The sequence below is a fragment of the Chiloscyllium punctatum genome, chromosome 14 (assembly GCF_047496795.1).
Source record: "Chiloscyllium punctatum isolate Juve2018m chromosome 14, sChiPun1.3, whole genome shotgun sequence".
Taxonomy (NCBI): Eukaryota; Metazoa; Chordata; class Chondrichthyes; order Orectolobiformes; family Hemiscylliidae; genus Chiloscyllium; species Chiloscyllium punctatum.
Window position 1 is genome coordinate 103,812,107 of NC_092752.1, and position 26,628 is coordinate 103,838,734.

The following is a 26,628-nucleotide window of genomic DNA, read 5'->3' on the forward strand; positions in this document are numbered from 1 at the left end:
CCTAAGGGAGGTAAATAAAATTGTCCAAGTATGGCACCCTGTGGTACCGAACCCATACACTATTCTGGGGCGAATTCCCCCGGACCACGGCTGGTTTAGTGTTATAGACTTAAAGGATGCCTTCTGGGCGTGTCCCCTGGACAAGGACAGTAGGGATCTTTTTGCTTTTGAATGGGAGGATCCTGATACTGGCAGAAAACAACAGTACAGGTGGACCGTACTCCCCCAAGGATTCACTGAGTCCCCGACTCTGTTCGGGCAGATTCTGGAACAATTATTGGAGGGACTAACCTTGTCCCCGTCCCTTAAGCTTATACAATATGTGGACGATCTCCTTTTATCCGGACCGGCGGAGGAGGACGTCCTACTTGGGACTAATGCCCTGTTAAATTACCTAGCTGAGCAGGGTTTAAGAGTGAGTCAGAAGAAGCTCCAATATGTTGAGAAAGAGGTTAAGTACCTGGGACACTTGATAAGCCAGGGACAGAAACGAATAAGTCCGGAAAGAGTGCGGGCAATAATCGAACTAGGCCTCCCAACGACCAAGAGGGAGTTGCGGAAGTTCTTGGGACTCTTAGGCTATTGTCGGTTATGGATAGACGACTATGCCCCCCTTACTAAAGACTTGTATCTAAAACTCATTGAGGAGGCACCCAACAGAATAAAATGGGAGGAGGAGGAGAAAAAGTTAATTGAAATCCTAAAAGGAAAATTGATGGCTGCACCTGTTTTAAGCTTGCCGGATTTTAGTAAGACATTTCGCCTCTTTGTGAACTCCAGAAAGGGAACCGCTCTTGGAGTATTGACCCAGGACTGGGGGGGTAAAAGGAAGCCCGTGGCTTTCCTGTCAAAAATTCTGGATCCAGTCTCCCGAGGGTGGCCGGAGTGTGTCCAAGCGGTGGCAGCCACGGCAAAGCTGGTAGAGGAAAGCAGGAAGTTGACTTTCGGGGCCCCCTTGACAGTCACTACTCCCCACCAGGTTCGAACTATCCTGAATCAGAAGGCCGGGAGGTGGCTGACTGACTCGAGAATTCTGAAATATGAAGCCATATTGTTAGACCGAGAAGACCTCCGAATAGAAGTCGGGGGCTGCCAGAACCCGGCGGACTTTCTTTGGAAAGGGGAAGGCGAGGAGGAACTGGAACACTGCTGTTCAGACATAATAGAGTACCAGAGTAAAGTGAGGGAAGATCTGAGGGATACCCCCTTACATGCAGGTAGGCGGTGGTACATTGATGGGTCCTCTCGAGTGATAGATGGGGAGAGACACAACGGTTATGCAGTCATTAGTGAGACTGGTTGGGAATTAGTGGAAAGTGGACGGCTACCGAATGCCTGGTCCGCACAAACGTGCGAATTGTACCCCTTGCACCGAGCTCTGAGGAATTTAAAGGGAATAGCCGGGACAATCTACACTGACTCTAAGTATGCCTTTGGGGTAGTACACACCGTTGGGAAGATCTGGAAAGAAAGGGGAATGATAAATAGTAGAGGAAAGGAGTTGGTCCACGAGGAACTAGTAGCCATGATCTTGGAGGATTTGTTGCTGCCACAAGAGATTGCTGTAGTACATGTGAAAGGACACCAGAAAGTCGATAAAATAGAGACCCTGGGGAATCAATTGGCAGATGAACAGGCAAAATTGGCTGGGATGGGGAAGGATGTAATAAACTGCCTGGTAAGGATTCCACAGATATCCGAAATTACCGAAGTGCCCACGTTTACTGACAAAGAAGAAACTCTTCTCGCGTCTCTGGGGGGGTACAAAGGATAGGGAAGGCAAGTGGACCTTACCCGATGGCCGCCAGCTACTAAATCGACCGTTGACGCGGGACATTATTGCCCGTTTACACCAAGGGGGTCACTGGGGCGCCCAGGCACTGTGTGATGCCTTCCTGCGCCGATATGCTCACCCTGGTCTGTACACGGTAGCCAAGCAGGTCACAGGAGATTGCATAACGTGTCGAAAGATTAACAAAAGGGGGCTGCGGCAGCATGCAAGACAAGGGGGTAGGAGTCCGGCCTATAGGCCGTTTGAGTATGTCCAGGTAGATTACACTGAGCTCCCCCCCATAGGTCGCCTGAAGTATCTATTAGTAGTGGTAGATCACCTGACAGGATGGGTGGAAGCTTTCCCCACTACCACGGCAACGGCAACTCAGGTTAGCAAGATTCTACTCGAGCAAATCATCCCACGATTTGGGCTACCCCGCGCTGTTGACTCTGACCAGGGGAGCCACTTCACCTCGACCATCCTCCAGAATGTAGTGCAAGCAATGGGGATTGACTGGGATTTGCACACCCCCTGGCATCCCTCCTCCTCGGGCAAGGTCGAAAGAATGAACCAGACCATCAAAAAGCAGCTAACCAAGCTCACTAGTGAAATCGGCCTGCCTTGGACCAAATGCCTACCCCTTGCCCTGTTGCAAATTCGCACCCAGCCAAGGCGGGATTTGGGCGTCTCCCCTTTCGAAATGTTATTTGGCCTCCCGTTCCATGGGCCGAAGGGGGAACCTCCTGTATTTGAGTCTCGGGATATGTTTGTGCAAAAATATGTGGTGGCTCTGGGGTCTGCTCTATCTCGTTTACGCCAACAGGGACTTTTGGCACAGACGCCGCCCCTCGAGTTTGCGGTGCACACCGTCAAGCCGGGTCAGTGGGTCCTGATTAAAAGCTGGAAGCAACGTACCCTCGAACCAACTTGGGATGGTCCCTTCCTGGTACTTTTGACGACCGAAACGGCTGTCCGTACGGCCGAAAAGGGCTGGACACATTACACTCGAGTCAAGGGACCAGTGCCACAACCGACGGAGGACGAACGAACCTCTCTGACAAAGGCATCTAAGGAACAGAGACCCTGAGAACGAACTAATCGGACTTTGGCGAGTCTAAAGGAACTGTGCCCTCGGGCTACGGGTGTCGCGACAAAATGCGGTCAATCGTATTGTTAACTTGCTATGCCATTGTCCTTGGGCTGGGTCGTAGTGTGCGTGTTACCCAATTTGGCCTCTGGTTAAAACAAGCAGAGGACCGTCAGTGGTTCACCATCTCCGTGCTTGCCAACCAATCAACACAGACACTTAGCTTAGACCTATGTGAGTTGGTGCCCTGTAGGACTAAAAGTCAACTGAATCAAACTAAGCAGAATCTAGAGAGAGAAAGGGGATTCCAGGGTCAGACGTTAGTATTACAATTGCATGGTAGGGAAGGCCTAAGTAGGCCTCCAGCCCCCGGGGTCCAGGCTATGGTGTCAGTTGTCCGTGATCCCATCACCCCTGGACGGGATTGTGGGCAGAATCAGTGCAATCCGCTCTATCTGACCATAAAGAACTTGGAAAAGAACGAGGCGAGCCTTAATAGAACAATACTGGGTATTAGAGTTGGGGGCCAGGCAGGATGGGGGGGAATGCAGCTGTGCTGCACATATATCACGGTCATTGAAGCTGAGTCTGGGGGCTCATCCACCACTGATAAGCAGGAAAAGATTAGAATAATTGAGACGACGGATTTGGAAAAGACCTTTGAAATAGAAACGGGATACGGGGAGGCGAATGCCTGGATGGAATGGGTCAAATATACTGTGAGGAGCATGAAAAAGAGTGATTGCTACGCATGCACGAGTGCCCGCCCTAACCCTCAGGTGGTCCCATTCCCGCTGGGATGGGAGAAACACCCACGAGCCATGGACTGCATGATAAGGCTGTACCAGGACCGAGAGGCCTGGAACGACCCCACTTGTCGACCCTTGAGTTTGAAGTTTCCCCCCGTCAGGTCTGAGGGGGCGCCCCGCCCGCCATCATTCTCAGGGGTAACGGGTACGCACCAGGCCTGCGTCTCTCGGACGGGACTACAGTGGGACGACGATGTGGGGACATTTGACAAGTGCAGTGGATCAATTCGGCTGGTCAATGAAACTACCGGGGGCGGGAATTACTCCCACATTCATGTGCCTAGGGCAGACCTCTGGTGGTACTGTGGTGGGAGGGTTCTGCGACCGACCCTGCCCCAAAAATGGACGGGCACTTGTGCGATCGTTCAATTGGCCATCCCATTCACCCTGGCATTCGAAAAACAAGAGCGACCCCGTTCTAGTGGAAGAACTGAGAGAGCTTTGGAGACCTCTTTCGATGATAACATATATTTAGATGCCATAGGGGTCCCCAGGGGTGTTCCTGACGAATACAAGGCTAGGAACCAGATAGCGGCGGGTTTTGAGTCGTCACTGTTCTGGTGGGTGACCATCAATAAGAATGTGGATTGGATTAATTATATTTACTACAATCAGCAGAGGTTCATTAATTATACCCGGGATGCAGTGAAAGGAATAGCAGAACAACTGGACGCCACTAGTAGGATGGCGTGGGAAAATAGGTTGGCCTTAGACATGATGTTGGCAGAGAAGGGGGGTGTTTGTGTCATGATAGGCACTCAGTGCTGCACTTTCATCCCCAACAACACAGCCCCTGATGGGTCCATCACCCGCGCCCTGGATGGACTCACCACATTGGCGGACGAACTGGCCGAAAACTCGGGCATCGACTCTGGCCTCACGGACTGGTTGGAAGCTTGGTTCGGTAAATGGACGGGGGTGGTCGTTCCCTTTCTTGTCTCATGTATAGTGGTGGCAGGGGTACTCACTGCCCTTGGGTGTTGCGTTATTCCCTGTGTCCGGGGATTAACTCAACGACTGATCGAAACCGCCCTTACTAAGAAGGATGTTCCCTATGGGCAGGTTGAACGAATAAATCTCGAGATGGAACAACGTGAATCCCTCTTGGGCGGGGGTAGTATTAGAGACGGGCAGTTTGATGAACAAGCTCGGGAGTTATTAAATGCCCTGGAGAAGAAACTTACGGTTGAAAAATTACAGGCCGTAAGAAAAGACACGGGGGATTTGTAGGGGGTAGTGTAATTTTTAAACGGTTAGCTGCCTTTTGGCCTTTTCTACCTCATAGTAAACACAAGCAGACACTCGAAACTGTTGCCGGACCTCCCCCACGTTTATATGAATGAAACAGTTGTAACAGCTTTCCTCGATAGTTGAGAGGCCGCCCTTAACCACAGTTGTACAACATCATCCATATAAGGGAAGAACGGGAAGCTCAAACACTGATTGGCCAAGTGAATGATAAAAGAATCGCAGGCACCAGAACCCAAAAAAGGAAAACAGTGCGGAATCCGAGCACTCGTTGGTCAAGGCAGCAGTAGTAAACCCAGCCCACATATACATGTATATAATGCGTGGAGATTACTATGCTTGTGTGTGTGTACCTTTGGGAACAGCACCCGACTTTGCAAAGTTGAATGAAAAGTTTTGGACTGACTCCTCCGTGTCTTTGTTCCTGGGAAGGGAAATGAAAAGTGCCGTAGATGGGGCTGGATAGCCACCTATCTCGCACATTCTAGTAGAGAATAGTTATGGACAATTAAACAAGTCATCGGAGGAGGACATTCCACAAGTATCCCCATCCTTAATGATGGAAGAGCCTATCACTTCAGTGCAAAAGATAACGTTCATGCATTCGCAACAATCTTCAGTCAGAAGTGCTGAGTGGATGATCCATCTCGGCCTCCTCCAGTGGCCCTCAACAATTCAGTTACCAGTCATCAGCCAATTCGATTCACTCCATGCGATATCCAGATTCAGTTGGAGACACTGGATTCCTCAGAGGGTACATACCCTGACAACATTCTGGCAATAGTACTGAAACGTTGTTCTCCAGACGTTGTCACTGCCCTCACCAAGCTGTTCCAATACCGTTACAACAACATTTCCCCGATTACATGGAAAATTACCCCAAGTATCTCCTGTATATAAAAAGCAGACCAAATCCAATCCGGCCAATACCACCCCATCAGTCTACTCTCGATCATCAGTAAAGTGGTGGAAGGTCTCAGTGCTTTTAAGCAGCACCTGCTCAGCAATACCCTGATCAATGACGCCCAGTTTGGGCTCCACCAGGGCCACTCAGCTCCTGACCTCATTACCGTGGTTTAAACATGGACAACAGAGCTGAATTCCAGAGGTGGGGTGAGAGTGATAGCCCTTTAAATCAAGGCTGCCTTCGACCAATTGTGGTATCAAGGGGGCTTAGCAAACCTGGAATCAATGGGCATCAGGGGCAAACTCCCCGCTGGTTAGAATCATACCTGACACGTAGGAAGATGGTCATGGTTGATAGAGGTCAGTCTACTCAGCTCCAGGATAAATCTGTAGGAGTCCCTCGGGCAGTGGCCTAGGCCCATACATCTTCAGGGCTACTTCATCAATGACCTTGCCTCCATTTAAAGGTCAGAAGTGGAGATGTTTGCCAATGATTGCACCATGTTCAGCAACAATTTGTGGCTCCTCAGATACTGAAGCAGTCCATGTTCAAATACAACAAGATCTGGACAGTATCCAGGCTAACAAATGGCAAGTCATAGTCACGTCACACAAATGCTAGACCGTGAACATCACCAATAAAATACAATCTAACCTGCCCCTTGGCATTCAATGGTGTTACTGTCACTGAATCCACAGTGGACTGCAGCGGTTCAACAAGGCAGCTCACCACCACCTTCTCAAGGGGAAACCAGGGACAGGAAATAAATGCTGACCCAGCCAGTCACACCCAGATTCAGGAAATAAATATCATTTTTAAAAAATAACAGAGGAAGGTTTCTGGGATATCACAGAGATCGGTGCTCACGTCCCAGTTGTTCACAATACCCATTAAACATTTGGTTGCAGGAATCAAATACAATATATCCCAACCTGCTGATAGAACTAACGGATGTTGGATTGTGAGTGGGTGAGGAGGTTGTAAAAAAGCTTCAAGGTGACTAAGACAAGTGGAGTGAATGGGCAAATACGTGGCAGATGGAGAGCAAGGTGGGTTGAGGTGACAGTGTGCCCTTTGGTGGGAACAAGAGATTGGCAGGTTTTCGGTTGAAAAAGGGATTGTTTGAAACATGTTGATCTGAAAAGCGACGTATGGGCCTTTTTGTTGTTTCCTTCTGCGCGGCCCTCCGAGGTCCCTGCAGCACAGTGAGGTCTGAACCCACAAGGCCATACTGGGAATGGCATTCGCACGCTGCCCAGTGTACAAAGACCTACCAAGTGGGGAGCTGTAACATTACAAAGGATCTGGATCTCCCTGTAGACCAGTCACTGAAAGCAATATTGCAGGAGCAGAAAGCAGTTAGGAAGATCAATGATGTGCTGACCTTCATTTCAGGGGGATTTGAATCCAGGAGTAAGGCTGTCTTACTGCAGCTGTAGAGGGCTATGGTGAGACCCTATCTCAAACACTGTGCAGTATTCTGCAGATTTGGTCTCAGTACATAATAAAGGACAAACCTGACATTGAGGGAGAGCAGTGAAGGATGACCAGACCGATCTTTGTGATGACAGGCTTGTTGTGGGAGCAGAGTTTGGGGCGACTGGGCCTGTATTCCATGGGGTTAGGAAAATGGGTGGAGATCTCAGTGATATATATAAATCTCTGACAGGGTGAGACGGATTGGAAGCAGGGATAATAATTCCCCTGGCTGTGTTGTCTAAAACAAGGGTCCACAGTATTAGGTACAGACAGACCATTCTGCAATGAGATGACAATAAATGTCTGCACTCAGCGACTGGTGAACCTGGGGAATGCGCTCGAACCTGGAAGCCAAAGCACTGAATATAAATAAGGATTTAGAGACAGTAAAGGAATGGTGGGAGAGAAGGAGAACGATATTGGAAATAAAGGGCAAGGTATCATTATATTGAATTGGGTAGCAAACTCGACAGACCAAATGGACTACTGCACTTCCTATTTTATACCTTCCCAAGGTTAGTCACAAGCTCTCAGATGTTAGGAAGGAGGTCTCTGCAGCGTCAACAGGACTGTGTTCCCGTTCCCTTTTTCCGATACTGAGGCTGGGGCCGGGTGTCCTGTCTGGTTTTATCCTTTCGACCTCGGAACAGTTTGATACAATAGAATGTCTTGTTTGGCGGATTCAGAGACCATTGAAGAGTTTATCACATGTCTCTATGTCTGCAGTCACGTTTAGGCCAGACCAGGAAAGCACGGGAGATTCACTTCCTGAAAGGACATTTGTGAAGCAAATTGGTGTGTACAATCGACATTGGCTTGAAGGTCACTATTTACGGACACCAGATTTTGCATCCTAATATTTTGTCAATTGTGTTTAACTAACACCAGCTGCCAGAGCATTAGCCTGGTCTGGATTAGTAATCCAGTGACCTTTCCACAGCAGCACCATCTCCATATGGCGACCTATATGAAATCATACTGAGCAGGTTATTTCTGTGCTGCTTGATAACTCTGTCAAATAGAACTCCCACCAGTTTGACTGTCGTGGTGGGTCTGAGGGGGAGGTGACTGGCCAGATTGTAATTATAATCCTCTTAGGAACTGGACAGAGTTGAGTAATTTTCCACATTACCAGGGAGATGTCAGAGTTGGAGCTGGAATGAAAGAGCTTCCCCAGGGACACGGCTTGTTGTGCAGCATAAGTCTTCAGTCCTATTGCAGGAATGGTGTCAGAGACCATTGCCTTTTTCGTACGTACTGTGTTCAGCTGTTTCTTCATGTCACGAACATCTAATCGAATTGGTTGAAGACGGGCATCTGTGATTCTGTGGCTATCATGGCGAGGGTGAGGTGGATCATCAACTCAACACTTCTGGCTAAGGGTGATGCAGATACCACATCCTAGTCTTTTACACTGATGTACAGGACTGTTCAATTATTTAGGATGGGGATATTTGTGGAGTCCTTTGCTCCAGTCATTTGTTTAATCATCCATCACCAGTTATGACAGAATGTGACAGGATTGCGGAGCTTCGATCAGATCTGTTTGTCAAGTCTGGTAGCTTTAATGGGTTAGCATCAGGTTTAGGTTCACGTGGTTCTGACCCAGTCATGTTACCCACAGTCATTACTGAAACATAGATCATATTGATGGCAATGGCAGACTGAGGAAATTATTCGAGGCTAAAAACTACAGGTTGTGGTTGAATGGTGTTCTGCTTCTCCTGCTGCTGTAGTCTACAGCACTACATAAATACGCAGTTTTGAGCTGCAATATCTGCAATGTAATTCTGCTGTCTGTCCCTTAGTTCACATCGAGACCCACTCACCCATCAGTCATGTAGTCAGTAACCTACTCTGGTTTCTGATGTGGTAACACTTCCATTTTCATACTTTCATTCTGCTGAGGGTCTCTCCCTGGATCATGCTTTCAATCTGACACATTCTGCAAAACCAATTAACTGTTTTTAATTCAATTGTTTCATTCACCTGAATTTGTTTCCTTGAGTAATATCATCTTCTGTGTTTAAAGTGAATGTATTTCCTCTGTTTCTCTCCCTGACCATGATTAAGAGCTCTGTAGTGTCAGTGATGCCAGTCTTATGTAGTTTCAGAGCCAATGAATTCTCTGGATTCCCAATCATCTTCACCACATTGTATATTTCCTCTTTTGGTTTGATTCCTTATCACTCATGGCTGCCTTGTCCTCCCATGAGTATGTTTCATCTCCTTTGGGAGAATTTCTGATATCCTCTGAAATATCCCCAGAAATTCCTGCTTTTGCTGCTCCACGGTCTGCCCTGCTCAGCTCCCTTTCCAATTAACTCTGGCTAGCAACGCCCGCATGTCTTTGCCGTTACATTGCTCAATTATAATCACATTACATCTAGAAGAGAGCAATAGATATCAACCGAAAAAAGGAGCTTTGAGTGAAGGGACGCAAAGAATAATTGGTAAATGCCTTAACTAGATACAAAGAGAGAAAGAGCGAGACAACATAGATGAGGAAATGTGAAAAATGAGAAAACTAGATCATTGAAAGAATTAGATGTACATCCCTCAACGTTTTGGCAATTCCAGTGTGCTGTGGTCCTTTGTATAGTGCATGGACAACAGAGTAACGTGTTCAATTGCTGACTCTGATGCCAGAATTTTTATCTCCAATAATATGAAAGACACTAGCTTTGAAAAGAACCAACAGGCCAATATATTGAATTCTGGTAGAAAGGGGATTAACCGAAATAAGTTGGGACACCGGAAGCAAGAATTTATAACACACATCCTGATAAGAAGGAGAGATTGGAGTGGAGAATTCCAGAAAAGGAGGGAATGTTGATAGAAGGGGAAACATATCACTTTAGATGAGGATCAAATGATGTTTTAATGTTTTATAAATTTTATACATCATATGCATCACTTTTCATGTGTCTCCGTTGTTCATTTAGAATGTGTTGTGCACATATGAAAATGTTACATATCTGCACACACACATTCATTAAACAGTGTATGTAAAATCATTTTTCCGACATTGAAATGGTCCTGTTGTTGTGTTACCAGGATACACGAACAACAGCTGGCCACCAAAAGACATGATCCATCATCACTACGTTCCAAACATACAGACAAAGAAGGGCATCACTTTGATTGGGACAATGCACACACACATACTAAGACACGCAAGGATGTTCTTAGAGGAATGGCATTCTGACCAGAAGTCCATCAATAAACACAACAATTTAGATCCTATCTACCTTCTCTTGTAAAACAAACGAACCGGAAATGACATCACTCATCTTGAGAACCCAAGACCTATAAATAGAGAGGCGCGACAGACCACCAGCACCTCAGCAGAGACTCTCACTGATGATGTTACCTCGTCATAGTGTCGAATCGTCAGAAAACAAACCTTCAAGCACAGCGAGCTAACTTGCATACATACAAACTGTTATTTTTCTTTTGTTAGTGGAATTTGGGAGTTCTTTTGGGTGAGCTTTTTTGGGTTTGTGGTTTTAATTAACAGAAGTCCTCGACATAGATGTCTTCACAATTGGGGCCCTGCCATATGGGACTTGGACAGATTTGAACAGATTTCGGGTACAAAATGTCCCAGCAAATTCCAACACGTTGCAATTAGTGACCTAGATCTTCAAATAAAACCAGTCGGAAAATCTGTTTAATTTTGTTAACTGGTGGTTGTTTAAATTAAAAGTGAGGGAAATGGCTTTTAACAGTACTAAAGAGGTATCCAATTTTGCCAAGAAAGTTTAGAAAGACAGAAGCAGGGCATTTTTTAGAATTCGCAAATAGGTTGGAATTGGGTTTATCCAGTGACAAAAAGGAAACCAGAAATTATAATGGAGTTGATCAAGCACTTTGATGTATCAAATAAACAGTCGAGTTAGAAAAAGCTTATATTGCAAAAATGGCAACTGAAGTTAGAAGATAAAGAATGAGATGGAAACAGAGAGAGAAAAAACAGGAGAGGAAAAAGAAAGAGAGAATTTGAAATTCAGAAGTTGGGAATTAGACAAGAAAGTTAAATTAACAGGATGGAGATGAAGGGAGAAGATCGGGATGTATACAACTAGGTTCGGAGAGAAAAATGTAAAAATCTTTTTCATTTCATTTGAAAAAATGGCTCGGCAGATGACGTGTCCAGTGAACCTGTGAGTAATGCTCGTTCAGACTAAGCTGGTGGGCACAGCTGGTGAGGCATGTGCAGCGCTATCAGATGAGGGGTCAAGAGATTATACTGATATCAAATTGGTTATTTTGATTGGCTATGAATTGGTACCAGAAGCATATAGACAGAGATTCATAAAAACAGAGACGGAACCAGGTCAGACTTATGTTAAGTTTAAAAGCATTAACTGCAGTCATTTTGATAGTTGGGTGCTGGCCTTAAAAATGGATAAGACCTGTGAGGCTCGAAGGGAGATTATTCTGCTGGACGTGTTTAAAGACTCACTTCCAGAGACGGTAAGAATTCATGTGAATGAACAGAAATTTCAAGAAGCGAGAAGCGCGGCAGAAAGGGCAGGTAAATCTGCATTGTTGCATGAGATGAAATTTAGCTTCCGGGAGGATTTTCATCCTGTGAGGGATAGAAATGGGGGGAAGGGACGATCACACATTACAAAGCGAACAGTAGCGCACAATAGTTTACCACAAGTGAAAAAATAAGCCCAAAGGGGTTGAAAGGTGGTGAAAGGCCTCAGGTGTTCTCAATATATGGGCGTGGAACACATAAAATGAAAGTGCTGATGGTTTAAGGAGGGCACTGGGAAAAGGTGGTTTCACTGCAGTAAGCTGGGACACACCGTGCTGGGCATTGAAGGAAGACACTTTGGGGAAAAATGTAGTAGAAGAGGCTAACCCCAGTGGCATTAGTGAAATTGGTAAAGGAGACTCCAAGTGGAGCTGAGGAGCTGCAGGAAATTGCACAGCTTAGACAAGGGCTGGGTATGGAGTTAGTACCTGATCTCTGAAAGAATTCGCCTCTGTACATAAAGTTTACTCAGAAAGAACGGAGGGAGAAGGACAAGAAGTTATAGTTTTGTGAGATATGGGATCTGCTCAGTCTCTAATAGTTGAGAAGTGAGGCGCTGGAAAAGCACAACAGATCAGGCAGCATCCAAACAGCAGGACAATCGAATATCAGGTGGAAACCCATCGTCAGGAATGTGGTGGGGGGACAAGGGGGGCTGAAAGATAAATACGAGGGTAGTAGCTGGGCTGGTGGGAGGGTCACTGGGAAGGCAATAAGAAGATGTAGGTGGGAGTAATAGTGATATGTCGGAGGGTAGGGTGGAGTCGGTAGGTGGGAAGGAAGCCGGCCAGTAAGGGCAGTTCAAGAGGGCAGTTCAAGAGGGTTGGATCTGGGAGAGGTTGGGGGAGAGGAGATTTCGAATTTGGTGAAGTCAACGTTGATGATGGGTCTAGTTTGAGGGTTCTCGTTGTCCTATCCACAACACGCTCCTCTCCGACCTATCACCATCACACCCCACCTGCGTCTACCTATCGCCTTCCAAGCTATCTTCCACCCAGCTGGACCCCCACCCTCCTATATATTTCTCGGCCCCCTTCCCCCTCCCTTACCTCACCCCCACTTTGCTGATGAAGGATTTATGCCTGTAACGTCAACTCTTCTTCCCCTTGGATGCTGCCTGGATGGCTATGCTTTCCCAGGCCCACACTCATCTCCAGCATCCGCAGCCCTCACTTTCTCTCGGCGTCTAATGGTGAGAGATGAAAATATTTTCACTCTTTCTGACATATTAATCAAGATCATGACAATTTGTGGAACGGGGTTACAAATTAAGTATTCCCTTGTGTAACATCAGGTTGGAATGCCAATTCAAGGTTGGGGAAGTAACAGTAACAGAGTGTCATTTCCAGGAATACAGTTTGTTCTTGGGAACGATTTAGCAGGATCCAAGGTGGGAGTGGCACCCCTTGTGTTGGAGAAGGCAAAAGGAAAACTGGAGAATTGGGGAGTTAAAAGAAAAATACCCAGGGTTTTTATCCAGACTGTGTAGAAACAAGATTCCACTGTCATAAGTTAGAGCAGGAAGTAAAACCATAATAAAAAGGCAAAGGAGTTGATGTGCAGTGAACTGACCCCCTGTTTGATGTCACGGTGCTGGAAAAACCTGAACAGGCAGAGGATCAGGCAGGGGTGTTTAGTCCTGAAAGGCTAATGGACTTACAAAAGATATATACACACACATTCACACACACATGCACATGCACACACACAGAAAAGGAATCAAAATATATTGTTGAACGTTATTAACTTAAAGATAGAATGCTAAAATTAAAATGGAGACCCCGATAGGTTAGTGCAGAAGGGAAATGGGCCGAAGTGCGCCAGATTGTTTTAGAGGTAGCGTACAGTGTTACGGGTAGCACATAAACTAACTGCAGGGGGTCACCGAGGTGTACAGAATACTCAGGTTAAGGTACAGAGGCATTTCTAGTGGCCTGGAAAGCACACGGATGTGGTTATTATTTGATGTACATGTCAAACATTCTAAATGGTAGATAAGTCACAGGCAGTAATAAAACCAGCACCTTTGTTACCAATGCCTGCATTCGAAGAACATTTTACGTAGGTTATGATTAGTTGTGTAGCTCCCCTATCTAAAATAAAAGTGGAAACCAATATTTGTTAGCCATAATGGATGTGTCTACCAGATTTCCAGAGGCATTTCTATTATGGAGTGTTAAGGTAAAAAGGGAGGTGGAGGAGTTGGTAGCTTTCTTTACTCACTGTGAGCTCCGCAGAGAGATTCAGTCAGATCAAGGGTCTCATTTTACAGCTCAGCTGTTTAAGGAAGTCATGGATAGCTTAGGCATACAGCAGTTTAAATCAAGGGCGTCCCATCCTGAATCCCCGGGAGCCTTGGAAAGTTAGCATCAGACGCTGAAGACCATATTAACAGCGTACTGTCAGGATTACCAGAATGAATGCAATGAATGTGTCTCATTAAATTGTTTGCCATTAGACAAAAATTATTTGCCCCAAATAAATCTACTCAGTTTACTTCCTTTGAGTTAATATTTGAAGTGAGAGGCCCTTTGGAATGAATTGAATATAAATTGACAGGATCGAAATCAGAGATCTCACACTCGGATTATGTATGTGAGGTGAGGGAGAGATTAGATGGAGTAGGTGAGTTCGCTAAACAGCACCTGAAGGGCACAGCATAGAATGAAGCACGTGGCAGATAAAAACACTGAAAGTTTGACGATTTCCTGTGGGCATGACGTATTAGTATTGTCACTAGTGATAGGAATTCCCTTCAAAGTCAGGTTTAGTGACTCAGGAACACAGTTATGGTCAGATGAACAAACTGTGTAGTTTATCTGTATGATGTAGTGACCTTTAGCAAGTGATTGAAAGCTCACATGTTACAGTTGGCAGAGCATATTGAATGATTACAAGAAGCAAACTTGGTAATAAACTTAAAGAAAACAGAATTCACGAAGGCAGAGGTGACGTTCTTGGGACATTACATTGGACGTGGAAGGTCGACCCCATTGAACATAAAGACAAAGGGCTTTGAGGAATTTCCACGACCATCCTCGAAGAAAAGTGCTTCAATTTTTGGAACTGAGTGGATTCTATCGGAAGTTTGTTCCAAACTTCAGCAGCGTATTGGCACCACTGATGGACTTAGCAAAGAAGAACACAGAATTGTGGTGGACAGAACAATGCCAGGAGGTATTTGAGAATTTTAAAGCAGGATTAATCACCGCACCAGTTTTAGCTATACCAAATATTTTGAAACCCTCGGGATATAGGGGTCGGAGATGTATTGATACAGAAAGATGATGATGGGATTGAATGGCCAATTGGCTACTTTTCGAAAAAACTCAACATCCACCAGAAAATAATACAACATCTCCATTACTGAAAAAGAATGATTAAGTTGCGCACTGGCCTGACAATATTTTAATGTTTATGTGACAAACAAATTGTCGGAGATGGTTGTGGACAACGACAAACCTCTCGCATTTTTTGGAATATTTAAAAACCAGAATATGAGAGTATTTCATTGGAGTCTTATCACACCGACTTTAAACTTACACAATGCACATGCTGTGGGTCCTAAAATGTGATAGCAGATGTGTTATCGCGGATTTAAAGGAACAAGTGTTAATAAGATTTGACTTATGCCAGTGTTTTATATGTGTGCAAAATTAATATGAATGATATAACTGAGATTAATACTTTTGTATTTCATAATAATGTGATTCAGAATTAGAGGAAAAGAAACAAAGCCATCTTTTCATTCTGATGGTTCTTTTTTTTCTGAAGGGGGGAGGTGTTATGAAGCCGAAAGCATGTCAGGTCACTTTAGAACAGAACGTGTTTTGTTGAATAGAAAGTACAGCACAGATGCCAGCTAAATGTCAGATTGTTCCATGTGTCACAATTAGCTGGTAAATGATGCCAGAGTTTTGGTTGCTGTTTTGACAACAATCCAAATACAACCAAAGAGTTTAAATAACGTTCAGGATACCAGAAGCCAACGGAATTTGAATATTATGGTTTGGGTACCTGGAAAGCAATCAAATGTGAGAATTATTGTATCATTGGAAGTATATAAGGCCAGCGTTTGAACACTAGAGGGAGAGCCACTGCCATCCAACAGCAGAGTAACTGCTGTAGAGCAGGAGTGCTATATGGCCATCTCAAACACTCTCTATCAAAGACACATGTTCATGTCAAACCTAATTGCAGTAAACAAAACATGACCCAGGAAAATCAGCAGCTGGAGGAGTGAACGCAGCGGGGAAGATAGAGACTGTGTGGTCTTGAGATTGTAATGTTTAATATGTGGGTTGTTGGAACAGCAGATTTTGACAGAGTCGGAGTCAGATAGTAAGTAGCTAAGAAAAGAGGGGCTTGTATTTGTGAAGCCCGTCTAGTGTTCACTATTAAAGTTAAGAAACTAACTTGTTAATTTTTGTTTAAATTGTGTAATGTAGGTGATCTGTGTTGCTCATATTTTAACAGATTACAAGGTGAGGCGAGCTTTTCTGGGTGTTTGGGTTTAATTAACAGAGGGGTTAGACTCCACCTTGTAAATGTCCATCCACGTTACCCCCATTTCCCTGCAGTTGGCTCATATCCTTCCAGTCCTTTCCGATCCACATATTTATCCAAATGCTTTTGAAATGTTGTTAATGTAACCCCCTCAACTACATCTGCTGGCAGCTCATCCATGTACCAGCCCTCTGTGTAAAGAAGTGGACCCTCAGATTCCTTTTTATTCCTTCCCCTTTAACCTTAAACTGATCCTTTCTCGTCCTCGATTCTCTAAACCTTGGAAAAAGACTGAGAGCATTAACCCTACCATCATGATCTTATTCAGCTCTATGAGGACTCCCTCAGTCTCCTACATACTAAAGAAAAGGTCCTAGCTTGTCCAAACTCTCCCTTTAACTCAGATCCTTGGGTCCTGGCAACGTCTTTGAAAATTTCTTCTGCACTCTTTCTAATTTAATAGCATCCTCCCTATAACAATGTGACAAAACTGAACACAATACTCCAAGTGCGGCCTTACCAAAGTCCTGTGTAACTGCAACATAAATTCCCAACTTCTATACTCAATGTCTTACCTGATGAAGGCCAATGTGCCAAAAAGCCTTCTTCACTGCCCTGTCTACCTGTGACTCCACTCTCAGAGAACCGTGCACCTGAACTCCAAGGTCTCTCTGCCCACTACACCCTTGAAGATCTTTCCATGCACCATGAAACTCCTACCTTGATTTGAGTTCCCAAAATGTAAGACATCACACATCTATATTAAATTCCATTTGTCATTTCTCGGCCCACTTCCCCACCTGATTAAGGTCCTGCTGCAATTTCTGATAAACTTCCTCACTGACCATGCTCCCACTTACTTTAGTGTCATCTGCAAACTTACTAATCATAACTTGTACAGTGTCAACCAATTCATAGATAACAAACAGCAATGGACCCAGCCTCCAGTCTGACAAGCATCCTTCCACTAAACCCTCTGCTTCCTACCATCAAACCAACTGTGTATCCAATTTGCCAGTTCCCCCAGCATTCCACATGATGGAACCATCCAGACCAGCCTGCCGTGTGGGACCTTATCAAAGGCCTTACTGAAATCCATAGAGACTATGTCGACCGCTCTGTCCTCATCAACCTTCCTCCTCACTTCATCAAAGAACGCAAACAAATTTGGGAAGCATGATCTCCCACTCACAAGTCGATGCTGACTGCTCCGAATCAAACCCTGTGTAAGTAATGCGTTCAGACAATGGTATGCTGTCCTTCATTTTATGATGATCTGAGTACATAAGTAAAGCCATCTTCCTGCTGTTGTAGAGCCTTGCTGAGAGAGCTTTTGGGGCGCTCTGTACAGAGTTGATGTCCTTTTGTAAGGAATGATCTCATTACCACAAACACTGGTGATGGTAACATGCGAATAGAGGAAAGAAGCAAAGTGTTTAACCTGTAGAGCTGTGAGAGATGAAGAAATAGTGACGCTGAAACACGAGGAGTGGCAGCGATCACTTATTTCCAAAAGACACATTGATAGGGTGAGAAATTCCAAACTTTACCCAGGATTGATTGGTGTGATTTATTGTCAAGTGTATCTCAATACAGGGAAACACTTTATTTATGAGCAGTGGAGGCAGATCATAGTAAGCATGGTCAGAGATATCATAGGGTGGAAATAGACTTGGACAGAGTAAGACATACAGGATACACTGAACAGGACAAACATGCGACAAGATCAACATGAACAAGATCAGCATTATTTGAACTTAGAGAGTCCATTCATCAGTCTAACGTGACTTTCCTAATAGTTTCTATGCCTTTACTAACTCTCCCCATGTTATTGTGCAGTCGGCGTGTGAACGCTGTACTGAACGCCATGTTGCTCACAATCCCCAACAGCAGCCACAATACCTTCCATATGAAACAGGTAGCCATTCCCACCAGCTTCCACCCTACATAGAGAACACCAGGCTGTGAGGACTGCCCATGCTGGAGATCAGAGTAGACAGTGGTTTGCTGGAAAAGCACAGCAGGAGAGGCGACGTTTTGGGCATAAGCCATTCATCCGGATCAGCATCAATTACCCTATTCTACCCCCGTGTAAATGTATTGAGGTGGAAATGGCCTCCTACTGTTCCTGTATAAGTATCTCAAGGGCCTGAATAGCCTCGTTCTGTTTCTGTGTAATTGACTCAGGGGACTGAATGACTTCTTCCTTGTCCAATTGGACAGGGCCAAGGGCCTGACTGGGTTACCCCTGGTTCCTGTTTGACAGGTCGATGTAGTGACAAGTGTGATGATGCTGTAGCTTTAAGAGGTTATTTTGTCCTGGTTTCTTTTAAGAGAGAGATTGAATGATCATTACCAAGCTGGCTAGTTAAGGACACTGAGTAAACAGCGAGGGAGGCCTTGTGTTTATTTTAATGCAGCCTCAATGGATGTGGCCAGCTCTCACAGATTAGGATCTTTGGGTTTGTGGCAATCTGTGACTGAATATTCAGTTTTGCCAAGGGCTGTGTTTATGGGATTTTCGTATATCGGAACAGTTCATTAGTAATAGCTCCACGAGCTATTATTCTGTTAACTTGTCCAATACAATTAAGTTATTCTAATTTCCTCTTTGTTTGGTTTCATTTTATCTTTCGTGTTTAAATAGTGTTTAGCTTCACACCGAGTAGTTTGACCAGTCACATTGCATCTGGAACAGACAATTTACATTCCCTTTAAAATTAGAAAACATTAGAGTCTAGGCTACTGCCTTCCAATATTTTCGAGGGGCTCTGGTGTGCCCCATCACACTCGACTCCTTCTCTTCCTGAGAAATATGCTGGAGGCACTGAATGGGCGGTCCCTGTTCTTCTCCAATAGTGTCAATGGGCTGAATGGCTTCCTCATATTCCTGTGAAACTAGCGTTAGGTGCTGAATGAACTCTTATTTTATTGTGGCTATGTGCAGTGTCAGGCAGTGCTGTTACATGAATGTTACTGACACTTTAACAGCACAAGTCTCAATGAAGTCTGAGTCTTGCTGCACATGGACACAGACCAGTTCAGGAGCTGAGGGGGGAACAAAATGTTCTGAACATAGTGGCATTTTCAGTGACCATCCCCACTTCTGATCTTATGGTGGGGTGGGTGAGGGCGGGGAGACATTGATGAAGCAGCTGAAGATGTTTGTGAAGGGGAAGCTACCCTGAGGACCTCCCATAGAGGTGACCCAGGACTGAGATGATAGACATCTTCCTTTGTTCCCTGTTTGACCCCAAACACTGGAGAGGTTACTCTGATTCCCATTAAGTCCAGTTTTGTTAAGCCTCTTGATATCAACAGAAGTCAACCACTGCCTTGATATCAGGGCCAGTCATTTTTACCTGAACCCTTGTCTCAAACTCTTTTTTCATATCAATAAACCATGATATAGGAGCAGCAAGTGTTTTCTTCAAACAGGTGGGATTGAATGTCAGGATTTCTCTTCTCAATGGTGTTCGGTAAGCTAGATGACTGAAAGTATTTAAAGAGGAGCTCGATGGACATTGACCTGTCAGAGAGGTGAGGGCTATGAAGAATTGGGTATGAAAGAGGATTTGAGGCCAAGAGCAGATCAGTCATGATCTTAGTGAAGGGCAAGGCAGGCTTGGGGAGTGAACAACCTGTCTCTGTTTCTGATGTTCTCCCATTCTGTTATTGGAGAGTTAGTGTGTGTGATTTTCATGAATGTGCAATTACTGAATATTGCAGCCAGGAAGAACAGATGATTTTCTGAGCCAACTCTGGTTGAGGTATGGGGGCTGTATTCACAGTGAATCTGGGTCTACAGCATGACCAACAAATGAAGTACAAGTTGCAGAGAGGGGAAGCTCTGTGAAGAGAGATGAGGGAACTCTTTCATACCAGTGTCTGGAGTTTCCAATTACATTTCCCAAATCACTTCAAAGCGTGTGTGACAGTCTTGAGAGGCTGAATTGTCAACTCTGTTTCTGTGCAACAGGTTATAGGAGTAATTAGCCTCCAACTGTTCCTGTCTAGCAGTTTTGAGGGGCTGAATGGAACACAGAAGCATGGGACTGAGGAGTAGGAGTGGGTCATTAGACACTTTGAGCCTTCTCCACCAGGCACTAAGATTGTGGCTGATCAGGTTGGGGTCTCAGCCCCACTTTCCTATGTCCCACTATGCATGACTCACTTCCCTGTCAAATATTTAACTAATTCAGCTTTCAATCAATGTGAACACAGAGGCACGATAAACTTCCAGTGAAGAGAATTCCCACTTGAAACGTCCTTTCAGAATTTTTCATCATCCTTCTTATAGAACCAGAGAGTCATGCAGAACGGAAACAGACCCGTTAGTCCAATCTGTTCACTCCGATCAGATATCAAATCTGATCCAGTCACATTTGCCAGCATTTGGCCAATATCCCTCCTGTTTCAGATACTTTTTAAATGTGCGATTGTAACCGCCTTCAGCACTTTCTCTGACAGCACTTTCTGTACACACACCACTCTCTCTGTGAAACATTTACCTTCAGGTCCCTTCTAAATCATTCACCCTCTCACCTTCAACCTATGCCCTCTTGTTCTGGAACTCCCTATCCTGGAGAGCAGAACGTGGCTGTTCAGAATATCCATGTCCCTGATGGTTTTATAACCTGTATAATGTCACCCCTCAACCTCTGACACTCCAGGAGATAGCACCTCAAACTAAGCAACCTCTCCCTAAAGCTCAAACCTCCAGTCCTGGAACATCCGTGTAAGTTATTTCTGCAGAAAACCGAATTGTACGCAGTATTCTTAAAGTGGCCTCACCAACATCCTGTACAGATACAACATGCCACCACAAATCCTATACTCAATGCTCTGACTGATTAAGACAATTGTGCCAAATGTGTTCTGCACCACTCTGTCTACCTGCGACTCCAATTTCAAGGAACAATATACCTGCAGTCCTCTGTCCCTTTGATACACAACACGCCCCAGGACCTTACCATCAAGTGTATAATTCCTGCCCTTGTTTGCGTTCACAAAATAGAAAACCTCGTATTTATCTAAATTAAATTTCATCTGTCACTCCTAGCCCCTTTGTCCCATCTAATGGTGGTCTTGTTGTACTCTGAGATATTCTACTACACTAGCTTTCTGATGTCATCTGTAAACTTACTAACTATGGCCCCAATATTCACATCTAAATCCTTTACATAAATGAAGAAATGCAGTGAACTCAGTACTGATTCTTATAGCACACTGTTGCTCACAAGCCTCCAGTCTGAAAAATATCCCTCTTCATTCAAGCCAATTGTGACTAGCTTCTTCTGCATCCCTTGTGACCAAACCTTACTCAACTGTCTAACAATCAGAATGAAATACTAGCTATGAAGAAAGGCTGAGTAAGTTCGGTTTATTTTCAGTAGAAAAAAGGAGCTTGAGGGGGGACCTGATTGAGGTTTACAAAATCATGAAGGGTACAGACAGGGTGGATAGAGACGAGCTTTTTCCCAGGGTGAAGGATTCAATAACGAAAGGTCGTGCTTTCAAAGTGAAAGTTGGAATGTTTAAGGGGGATACACGTGGTAAGTACTTCACACAGAGAATGGTGGGCATTTGGAACGTGTTGCCAGCAGAGGTGGTAGAGGCAGGCACGGTAGATTCATTTAAGATGCATCTGGACAGATACATGAGTCGGTGGGGAGTACAGGGATACATATGCTTCGGAATTGGGCGACTGATTTAGACAGTACGTTTGGATTGGCTCAGGCTAGGAGGGCGAAGGGCCTGTTCCTGGGCTGTAAATTTTCTTTGCTCTTTGTTCTTTAAATGAACACCTTGCTGAAGTCCATATAGACAATGTCTACCAAACTGACTTCATCAATGTTCTTTGTCCCCTCTTCAAAAAACTCAACCAAATTAATGAGACATGATTTCCCATGCAGAAAGACACGTTGTCTACTCCGATCAGCCCTTGCCTTCCCAAGTGTATGTAAATGCTATCCCTCAGAATCCCCTCCAACAACTTACCCACCACTGACATCAGGCTCACCGCTCTATAGTTTCCCAGCTTTTGGGGTCACTGTTTCCTTTTCTTATCCCACTCCTCCACTGCTCACAACAAATGTTAAATGTAACCAGGTTACTGATATGGCCGATGATATCAGTCACAGACAGGGTCAGGGTCAGTTTTAGGAACAAGTCAGGCTAGTTTCTTTAATCTGCTAAAACAACACATTTATGATCCAGAGCAATGTTACTCAAACTATGGTGGAAAGATGAATGGCAAACTGTTTGGATATTGCAATTATATAATCAATGGCTTGGAAAGGGTGGACGCTAAGAAATTGTTCCCGTTACGCCTTAGAATTAGAAGGGATCAATTCAGAATAGAAATGCGGAAACATTTCTTCAGCCAGAGAATGATGGGCCTGTGGAATTCATTACCACAGAGTGCAGTGGAGGCTGGGACGCTAAATGTCTTCAAGGAAGAGATTGATAAATTCTTGATGTCACAAGGAATTAAGGGCTACGGGGAGAATGCGGGTAAGTGCAGTTGAAATGCCTATTTGCCATGATTAAATGGCTGAGTGGACTCGATGGGCCGAATAGCCTTACTTCCACTCCGATGTCTTATGGTCTAATATTTCCCATTCTAAACACACACACACACAAACACACAAACAAAGGCACACACATATACACACACACAAACACACACACACAAACACATGCATGCAAACACACGCACACACAAACACAACACAGATGAACAAAATTTCTGCAATTTAATTTGAAAGAATTTTGTCCAAATATTATTGGAACTCATGACAAAAGTAAAAATTGAGATTGTCCAAAACGTTATTCTGCTTCTGAAGATATTGTACACTCACAGCTGCTAGCAATGGGATTTCATCCTGGGAGAGTTGGATTTGGCTTAATTCCCTTTGCTTTAGGCACTGAGGAGATTCCAGTGAATTCTAGTCAGGATCACCCAAAGGGCAGCACGGTGGTTAGCACTGCTGCCTCACAGCACCAGGGACTTGGGGTCGATTCCAGCCTTGGGTGACTGTCTGTGTGAAAGTTGCACATTTTCCCCTTGTCTGTGTGAGCTTTGAATGGTTGATCCAGTTTCCTACCGCTGCTCAAACTGTGTTAGGTGGATTGGTCATGCTAAATTGTCTGTAGTGTTCAGGGAATTTTAGGTTAGGTGCATTAGTCAGGGGTAAATTTAGGGAAATGGGTTGGGAAAGTTGGTATGGACTTGTTGGGCCGAAGGGCCTGTTTCAACACTGCAGTGATTCTTTAAAAGTAACGATGACTGTAGAATTTTTTTTTTAGCTTGCAAACATTGTTGTGATGAGGAACAATGAAGGAGAGAGAGTGTAATCGGCCATTCCTTCTCAGGCAGATTACATTTTCTCCCTCTCTGAGTTGAATCACACAATAATGTCATTCTCTCCCAAACTGGACCATGTGAGGTCTCCTTGTACATTGTCCAAACTATGTCTCCATCACATTCCCTGTTCCATGTAGGTGCATCATTGCTGCTGTCATACACAGAGCCATCCCCTAAGCAGAAAATGGTCTCGACTGATTTCAAATATGTTTACATGGCCCTGCATCATTAAAAAGTAAAATATTTATTTTATTCAGAATACCTGTGTTAAAATGACTGCATTTATTAACAAATGCAGAAATTGCTGGAAAAGCTCGGCAGGTCTGTCAGCATCCAGATGCCTTTTACATGCTGTAGTTGTACGAGCCTCCACCACTTCCTCTGGCAACTCATTCCATACGTGCACCACCCTCTGTGTGAAAAGGGGCCCTTTCGGCCTCAACAAAACTTTTCCCCTCTCACTTTCAAACAATGCCCTCTAGTTTTGGACGCCCCTAACCTGGGGACAAACCCGGACATACTCACCCTATTCCTGACCATTCTGTTTTTATAAACCACTACTGCTGCGAAATGTGACTCCAATCAACACGAATAGCTGTACTTTCAGTCATCCTGGGCCTAAATTCTGAAATTCAATACTGGCACCGCTCCCTTATCCATCAAGTCACAATTCTAAATCAATTTTAATCAGTTTGTTCAGATGTATCATGAGACACGTCTGTGGGATTTACACCGAGACTTTTGTGCCCGGAGGTAGGGACTAGCATCGCTCAGCAATACCCATAAAGCGGTAACAGTATTCTCCTGAGTGTTAGTTCATCAGCCTGTTCTGACATAATGTGACATACCTCTGCAACAGGCAGGACTTAAATCCAGGCCTTATAGTCTAGAGCTAGGAACACTACCACACAAGTTCAGGAATTGGAATCAAATCCAGAGTTCTGGCTCAGAGACAGGGACGTTCCCACTAAATTACTATACCCAGATTTTGGGTCATATTTTAGTGCCCACTTTCAGTTCGATGTGGATTTATTATAATCAGGTTACCATTACTGAACGACACAAAACACTGTATTGTTAAACAAATACAAGATATTTGTCTCAACTGTCGGATATTGAGTGACGTGCTATGCCATTGATTAATCGCTATTATCTGAAGTCTGCAATATTTAGGAAAGAGATCCTGCAGACACACTCTGCCCAATGAAGGGTCTCAAATGGATATTTATTACTGAACAGCAGAGACAAAGGAAGAGCTTAATTTCTGGTCACAAAACACTGATCACTCTTACGCAACTCTAACGTGCGACTCCCCTCTTCCTGGCCGGTGATGACTGTCCAGCCTCTCCTCCCCACTGACTGTGTCTGCAATCTGTCTCTCCTCCCCCTAACCGCAGAAGGCAAACCAAGCTCAGGGTCTTTGTGAAAATCAAGGCCGGAGTGTGCAGGCCGTTTGGAGAGGGATGGGCGAATTAAAATTGAAGGGGGAGGGAAGGTGGCAGTAATATCGCACTCACTGGGCTGAGGGGTGGCTGATGGAGTTTAGTTTGGATTAATGCGAGGTACTGGATTTGGTAAATCAAAAAAGAGCAGGACCTATACAATTAAAAGTAGAGCCTTTGGCAGTCTTGTAGAATAAACACCTAGGCCGTCAGGTATAATTCTTTAAAATTTGCATCTCATATAGATAGTGCGGTTAAGAAGGTGTTTAACACACTTGTCTTCATTGGTCAGACCCTTTGTGTATCGGAATGGAGATGTCATGTTCAGGTTGTACAGGACATTGGTGAGGCCTCTTCTGGAATACTGTGTCCAGTCTGGTCATCCTGCCAGCTCATTCCTTAGGCACACCACCCTCTGGATGAAAAAGCTGCCCTTTAGGTCGCTTTAATGTTTCCCCTCTCACCTTAAACCTATGCCCTCTAGTTTTGGTCTCCCCTACCCTTAGAAAATACCTTGACCAATCACTTTGATATTATTGCCCTTGATATTAATAAGCTGGAGAGGATTGAGAACAGATGAACCTGGATGTTATTGGGAATGCAGGGAGTGAGCGATAAGGAGAGGCTGGGTATGCTGGGACATTTTTCACTGGAGAGGATGAGGTTATGGGATAATTTCACAGAAGTTTACAAAATGATGAGGGGTACAGATAAGCTGAAGGGCTGATGTCTTTTCCCTAGTGTTGGGGATTCAAAACTGAGGGATATTTTAAGGGGCGAGGAAAAAGATTTACAAAAGCCATAAGAGTTAATTATTTTAGACAGAATCTGGCTTGAGTGTGGAATGAAATTGCAGAGCAAGTGGTGAAAGCAGGGACAGTTAAAACGTTTAAAGGACATTTAGATCAGTCCATGGATCAGACATCAGTTTGGATGGTGCTTTGAGCAGCTGCTCTCTCCCTCCCCCTCTCTGAATGAATCCCTGTTGGTTTTCACCCTCTGCCAATGCCTTGCAGTGGCGGGGGCGGCCAGCAGAGGGTGGCATTACATCACTTTCAGCACCACAGAGACTGCCAGACCATCCCCACACAGAGACACACACATACACTGACAGGAATTGTTAGGACATGGCGTGAAGCTCATCTGGTAAGTTAAATGAAACATAAAGAAATGATCAATTTGCCTCGTAAACTGTTAAAATATGAGGGACAGAGAACTCCCAAATTCCACTGTTTAAATAAAAACATCAATCTATTTTTTCACTCTGAAAGTGATCACTTTACATCAAAAATTCACAACTCTGAGAACCTCTTTCACTTAACTGCTTATTACCCGAGGAGAAAGTGAGGACTGCAGATGCTGGAGATCAGAGCTGAAAATGTGTTGCTGATAAAGCGCAGCAGGTCAGGCAGCATCCAAGGAACAGGAGAATCGACGTTTCAGGCATAAGCCCTTCGT